This window comes from Pithys albifrons, chromosome 19 (assembly GCF_047495875.1).
Source record: "Pithys albifrons albifrons isolate INPA30051 chromosome 19, PitAlb_v1, whole genome shotgun sequence".
Classification (NCBI taxonomy): domain Eukaryota; kingdom Metazoa; phylum Chordata; class Aves; order Passeriformes; family Thamnophilidae; genus Pithys; species Pithys albifrons.
The window spans coordinates 7,819,029-7,826,709 of NC_092476.1; positions in this window are offsets into that span (position 1 = coordinate 7,819,029).

The following is a 7,681-nucleotide window of genomic DNA, read 5'->3' on the forward strand; positions in this document are numbered from 1 at the left end:
CAATCCCTTCCCAAATTCCCCAAGTTTCATGTCACTGAGACCAGGACCTGGAAAGTCAGCCTGGGAATGGGTGATGTTCTTGCAGCTTGACACCGTGCACAGCTGGCTCAGCGCCACTGAGCATGGAGGAGTGTTTATTTAATCAATTAATTGAATTAATTAATTTTCAGGAGAGTGTTGAGAAAAATAATAGGAAGTGCCAGCAGCTCTGCCAGCCGTCTGGCTGTGCAGCAGTGGGAGCAGGGGCATGATCCATACTTGTGGCTCAGGGGAACACAGTGAGCCTGGCCATGTGGTGCTGGGGAAGATGTGAATCACAGAATCATGGACTGGTTGGGGTTGGCAAGGACCTACTCCCTGCTAGAGGCAGGGACAACTTCCACTATCCCAGGTTGCTCCAAGCCCAGTCCAATCTGACCTTGAACACTGCCAGGGATGGGGCAGTCACAGCTTCTCTGGGTGACCTGTGCCAGGCCTCACCAACCTCATTGTTACAAATTTCTTCTTTATGTCTAGTCTGAAACAATCCTCTTTTAGTGTGAAGCCATCACTCTTGTCCTATTGCAACAGCCCCTGCTAAAAAGTCTGTTCCCATCTTTCTTACCAGCCCCCTTTAGGTACTGGAAGAGTCTCTAAGATCTCCCTTAAATCTTCTCTTATCCAGACTGAACACACCCAGTTCTCCCAGTCTGTCCCCCAAACAGAGGGGCTTCAGCCCTCAAATCATGTCCATGGCCTCCTCTGCACCCACTCAGACACATCCATGTCTTCCTTGTACAGATGTTGCACATGGGGAGACCCTGGTCTGTACCATTCCAGCAACGCTTTCTCCAGGGAAAGGCACACCCATCTGCCCTGGCTGCTGCACAGAGCCTGGGCACTCAAAACTGCTCCTTTTCCCCTTTCCTGGAATTGCCATTCCTACACCTTCGCTGTCCACTGAGCCCCTGTGTGTGCTTTGCCCCATGTCCATTGCCCTCACCAAGTTCAGCACACTGGGATTTCCTTGCCCTGGAAACCAAGGAGGATGTTCCACCAGTTTTACCTGCAGGGATTCTGCATTGCCTGACCCTTGGGGCATCAGCTCCAACGCAGCATCAAGGAAGATGTTCTTTGGCTGTCCTGAAGCTTTTGCAACATTTCTGTCCCTCTGCAAAGGCTCATTCAGGTTTAGCATTGAGGTCTAAGCCCCCTTGGTTCCTGTCCCCACATTTTGCCATCTCTGCATGTGGGTCAAACCACAAACTGTGACTGTGGGCTGAAGTGGAATCTGGCTGGCACTGCCAGTGGCAATGCCACTGCAATCTCTGTGTCACCACACAGCAGTGACAGTCCTCTGCCCTTCCAGCTGTGCCCAGGTGTGGCCAGGTAGGGACTGGGCTTGGGAGCAAAAAGTTCATAAAAGAAATGTGGGAGGCAACGGATTTCCACACTTAATTAACTCAACAAATTAATCCCAATTAGAAGCTGTAATTTGGATTATAATGCTTAATCATCTTTCCCTCCAAGCCATAAGTGCACTATCTGTCTTAACTGTATTATAAAAGGAGAGGACATGGAGTGATATGTCTCTGACACTGGACCTGTCACTGCTGTCACTGGGGCACACCCTGATCAGACTGGGTCTGGTCCCCTGCCAAGCTGCTTCCCAGGATGGGGAACAGGTCAGGGAACATCACCGTGACCCAGTGATCCCCTGTAACTGAGTTGCACCATCCACACTTTTCCAAGGACACTGTGAATTGGCTGCTCATGCTCCTGTTTGAGAGGTTTCCTACCAGAAAATTGAAGTGCAGGGAAATTTCATGGATTTCTTCTCTGCTGCTTTGCAGTAAGAAGAGCCTGACTGAAAACATCTGCTTGTTCTTCTTTTTCTGAGCACATTGTAAAACAGTTTTCTCCCGTGATGGGTTGGTCTCAACAGGAATATGGAGCAGCCCATTCCTACTGCTCCTCTCTTGATCACATTTGTTGTCCCACTGGTGCCAGTGGGCTCTTGACCTCTTGGATTCCAGAGGCAGCCCTGGCCCCAAACTGCTCCTGCTTCCCCTCCCGCTCCCTAAAGCCCATCCAGAAAAACCCCAACACCTCTTCCCTGCACCCCTTTCCTGCTCATGGAAGCTCCCATTGGAACATCACAGCACACCCTTGCTGTTACCTTGGGGAATTTTATTCTGGAGCCATGGGATGAGAATCATGCCCAGCAGCCATGACCCACCACCTGGGCACTGGAAAAGATGCTGGCAGTGCCAGTTTGGCTGCAGCTCCTTTCCTGCCCTACTGAGGACTGGCCAGGGGGTTGAAAGGTGAACTCTTGGAAAGATTTTGCCCCAGGTGCTGGCTCCCAACATGGCCCCAAAAGGATTATTGGATGCCCAGTGTCCAGGATGCATCAAAGCAGTCAGACAAAGCTCCATTAAAGCCCCAGAGAGGACAAACTCACTGGGAAAATCACTACTGCCAATATTTAGCAGCACAGGAAATACAGGATTATACTACTTATGTTTGGCTCAGTGTTATCCAAAGCTGCAGAGAACTTGTGTGCTGCAGATCCCAGGGTTATCTTCCATGAAAGCCTGTTTTGCTGCAGAGGGAGGGTGATGCTGTTGGCATCCTCCTCCTCCGGCCGCCCCGGCACAGCCGGTGCCTTCACACCTGCCCACATCCAGCTCCTCCATCGCCCACGAGGGGCTCTGTTGGCTTTGTAGCTGCTATTTCAGTTGGGTGTTTTTGTTGTAAGTGTTGTTGAACAGGAAAAATAAAAACTCGAGGCCCCTGGTGGTATTTTTAGTCCCGTATCGGTGACTAGCTCAGAACCGTCAACAGCCCTGGAAAATAAAATTAATCTGCATCTGCTGTGCGTCATTTTTACAAAGCTTGTCTCCTTCTGCTACCAGAGGGATGGTTTTTACAACCCTCAGTTTGGGAGAGCGCCAAGTACCTGCCAGGCAGCCCCAGTACAGCAGAGAGCAGTGGGAAACCAGCAGGGATGGGGTGAGGGCAGGCAGAGGGAAGAAAATGGGATTCTTGTTGAGGTTGCTGCAAACCTGTGCCTCATCTGGCTACTCAGCCACAGGGGCTGTCCATGCAGGTATAGAGAGCTGCTCTGGTTGTACTGGTTGGCTTGCAGGACAGAGCTGCTGGGGGAAATTGGGGGAGCTGCTGGGGGAAACTGGGGGGAAGGTCTCAAGCAGGGGGGAGCTGCTGTGGAACCCCTGAGCAGCACCCCACCACCCTGGATGGGGAGGGAGAAGACTTATTGCCATGGAGACTGATGAGAGAGTTGAAAACTGGCTGCCATAGAAACCAGTTTGGAAGTCTATGGGGGCATCCCTCCAGGCTGGTACCTGGCCTGTGGAGATGGCAATCCATGGATAAGACAGTTGGATGCTCCAGAGCAGGGCTGAACCCCACTGCCTCCCCCTAAGTGAGCTATCAGAGCCCAGACTGCAGTAATATATTCCCAAACTGGGAAACTGAGCTGCCCAAACTGGAGCTGGTGGGGAAAGAGCTGATTGATATTTCTGGCTCTCAGCCACACAACCTGCCAACACTCAGGACTGGGAATTGAGCAGAAACATGAACACTAAAGCAGCTGAGGGTGGAATTGCAGCACGAGACACGTATCCCAAGAGAAGTTATGTGGAGGCTGGGAGGGAAGAGTAGGACTGGGATGAGGGGCTGGCAGGGACAATAGGAGGGATGGGGTATGCTCTTGGCTTGGCAGCAGTGAGGTCATGGGAATGGCACTGACCAGCTCTTCCTCCCCAACCAGAACCAGCAAAGCATCTCCTGTTAGGGTTTTGGGTTTGCTTTGCTTCCTAAATCACAGATTGGGGGAAAACAGGAGAGGCCTCATCATCTCTGGGCTGAACCTCTCCTTTGCAAGAGGGAATTGTCCTCAGTGGGGACACCTCAGAGAGATGGCTTTTGTGACACCTTTACTGGGCCTCACAGCAGTTTTAAACACTCCAGGATGCTTCTGGTCCTTCCAGCTTTGCTCCTGACACAGACCTGGCTGGCATATGTGGGCTGGCAGGGTCTGAGGGTCCTGCCCAGCACCCACAGCACAGAAGAAGCAGCTCTGCATCCCTTCCACACCTTTCCCTGCATTCAGCAGCATCTCCCCACCAGCAGCTGGCAGAGGGATCCACCATATGCAGGTGATGAGCACCTTGCCATGAGCTGGTATTTCTCCAACCACCCACTCACCTATTATATGAGCACAAAAGCACTCACTGACATTTGCAGTCATTATTTTCTGCTGTGAAGCTGCTGGGTCTGGTCTGACGTTGGTCATGTCCCCTTGCTCTGAGGTGGGGGAAGCTGCCCTAAATCAGGACATCCTCCAATCCCACATCACGACATCCTTCCACCCCAGGCATGCCCTACAGGGCCAGAGGATGCTCTGGCTGTGAATTCCAAGACTGACTATCTCCACTTGTAGTGTGATGAATTGATGGCAAAGGGAAGGGAGCACCTCAGACCTAGAAGAGGAGATGAAGGTTCCTCACAGCTGTGGTCCTAAAAGCCTTTTTTTACCCTTGTTCCCTATTCCTAGCAATCAGGATCCAGCAGCCTGGGGCCAGCCTGGTCTCTAGTGAGCCCACCCCATGGTACAGGGAGGGTGGGAGCACCTGGCGCCTAGAAATGGTTGTTAGATGTTGGATTTGGGCTCTGCTGCTGCCGATGGGGGGCTCTGAGTTGTCCTGGAGCTTGGCTGCAGGAGGAGGGGTAGTTGGGGGTCTTGAGGCTCCTCAGTGAGTTGATTGCCCCACCCATGTGCTCTTTGGGCAGGGTTGGGGTGGTGTTGGCAGATCTCCCGAGTCTCAGGAGGCAAGCTGAGCTGGGCAGGCTGGCCAGGGCCCCAAGGTTTGGGAGTAGATTCTTCTGTAGATTAAAGGGCTGTGCCCCTCCAAGGGCTGGGCTGGTGCCCAAGAGCTCAGTTTCCCCTTAATGGGGCCAAAGACAGCTCTCATGCTAACCGCAACCTTAGGATGTCCTTTAATTTTTAATGCTTCAATAAAACAGTAATTACAAACACTGGGATTGGTGTTTTTTAAGCAGAAAGTATTAACTTCATGGGGTTTAATTATTCAACAGAAATTAATGAGAGTGGGGTTAGATCCTGCTGGCTTTTCCTAGCAGGGTTGGTACCCATCTGCTGTGCCAGCAGGAGGGCTTGGGTTGGGATGAAGCCCATCACTGGTGCCTCAGGGTTACCCAGAAATGGCTGGGTGCTTGAGCAGCCAGGGCAGAGATATGTGTAGGACCAATACACTGGGCGGGTCAGAGAGAGGGGAATTCTGTCCTTCTCGGGGGCAGGACTCCCCCACTAAATGGCACCTTCTGTACTCCCTGCAGGACTTCCAGCCGAGACAGTGCAGGATCCCAGCTGTGGCACAACTCTCTGGGAGGTCAGTGCCTGCTGTGATCTGAGTGATGCCATTGGAGTCTGTGCATAAACCACAGTGGGGAAGCTGGGACAGGAGGCCGCTCAGGAGGTGATGTGACCCTGTGGTTATCCCTTTGTACCCCCACCCAGTGTCTGCACCCCCCCTCTAACTGGGAAGGGACTCTGAAGCAACAAGTCTGCATTTTCTGGAGTTTTCTGAAGCCTGAATTGTGCTCTGAGTTCTCTGGGAAGGTTTCAGGCTTGCTTTTAAATACTTTGCCCTGGCACAGAGTAGTTCAAAAGCACCTCTGATGGGGAATGGTCTGTTGAGACCCAGAGAGCTCCCAGGACTGCTTAAATATCAAAACAGTTGGTGTCTTGGCAAAGCTTGTGGATTTGGGCTGGCTGATGTTGGACCCTGTCCCTGCACAGGGTAGCAGTGGGGTGGGGAAAGCCTTCCTGGAGGAGAGCAAGGGATGGGGAAACGGGGAAAAAATACTCCCTGTGAGGAGTGAAGGGGGTGAGGCTCAGAGGACTCTTGTGCTGAGGTGAGACCTGTTGGGGTTCTCCAGTTCCTTGCACCCCCATCTCAGACCTCAATTCTTTTCCCACGTCCACAAAGCCCCTTCTCCATGTAGGCACCAGCCAGTCACATCATCCCATCCTCAGCAGCCTATCCCTGTGGTAATGGACTTCAGGAATTGGCATTGGATGAGGTCTCAGGAAACCATGTTTTCTAGAAAAACAGGTTGTTCTTGTTATTATCAGTACTTAACTGTCACAACTTCATCAGTAAGTCAACCTGCCTGCAGTGGGATGGTAAGAAGACAGTGAGAGTGAGGGCTCCTGGTGAGATGGAAGTGGAAATGGCTGTTTGTCAGGGCTGGGGGAATGAGTTGAAGTGAGTGGAGGAGGTGAGGCTGGTGGGGAGTAGAGTGGGGATGACGGCTGTGCTGATGAGGTGCTGGGAGTGGGGAAGGAAGGTGGACTCATTTGCAATGGAAATGAAATTATCACCTGCTTTGACTACTGTCCTCACACCACAGAGCCTGATGAGCTCTGCAGGGCGGGGATTGGAGTGGGTGGCCCTGGGAACACCCAGCATCCTGGTATGGGAGCAGGTCCTCATGCAGAAGGGGCTGTTGTAGCCCCACAGGGGTCTGGGGTGATCTGCTGCCCAAAGTATGGGCTTATTGTCTCCTTTGCCACCACTCTGCTCATCAGAATTTCATCTTGCTCCATTTAGACTGTATTTAGGGAAGGTCACAGCAGTAAATGGTGGTCAGACACTCTTGGAATAGAAGTAGTGGGATAAGGAAAGGAGATGATGCTGAAGCAGGTGAATCCTGGTGTGGTGATGCCCAGGGCATTTGTGCTGTGGCATTGCTGTCACACAGATTCATGTCCCCAAATGGGTCTCATCACATCTGTGGCAGTGTTTTTGGGTTCCCTGAATGTGCTGAGTATGTAGGGGACTTCTGCCTGTGGTGGGGCAGCAAGACTACCCCTTGAAGCCTTCAGTCTGTGCTAAGGACAGGGCATAACCAGCTTCATCCCCATGCTGGTGATACTCCTCTTCTGTAATGTGGATATTTTCTCATTCCCATTCCATAAATAGGGCATCAGTGGTTCCTGAATAGGAACACAACTCCCTGGTCTCTGTTTGTCAGTGTGATGTTTGCTGGACTAGGAATAGAAGGGAATTCGGCCTAAACAAGGAGCATTGGTGAGGGAAGGGGTGATTTAACTGCCTCAGTTAATGAGTTGTGGCAGTTCTGCTCTGGGTGAGAGACCTCACTGCCCCCCGCCGGCTCCACAGAGAGAGTTCACAGCTCTGTCACCAATCATTTGGGGCATTTTATTTGGGTCTAACTTTGATTTAACTCCAGTAGATTATAAAGACAAAAAGTCATTCCAAGGCATTTTACTCAGAGGGAAAAAAAAGGCCAAAACAGGATAGTTTGATGTTGTCAAAATGATTTTCCACTCCTTCAAAATAATCTCACAAAACTGACCCAGATTTTACAAGGCACTCCAGTTTTCAAAGAGCTGCCTGTCTGTGCAGGAGATGGGTCTGTAAAATATATATTATTTTTTTTCCCTCTTAGTAGTTTCACAGAACCTGTGTGTTGCCTCGTTCCTGTGGGACCTGTATGGGCTCGATGCTTTGTGGGAAACACCATCCAGCCTCGCAGCTCATCCCAGAGCTGTAAAGCTGCTGTGATGCTCCCAGGAACAAGGTGAGATGCTCAGGGTCCAGCATGTCTTCACGTGCAGGAGGAATGG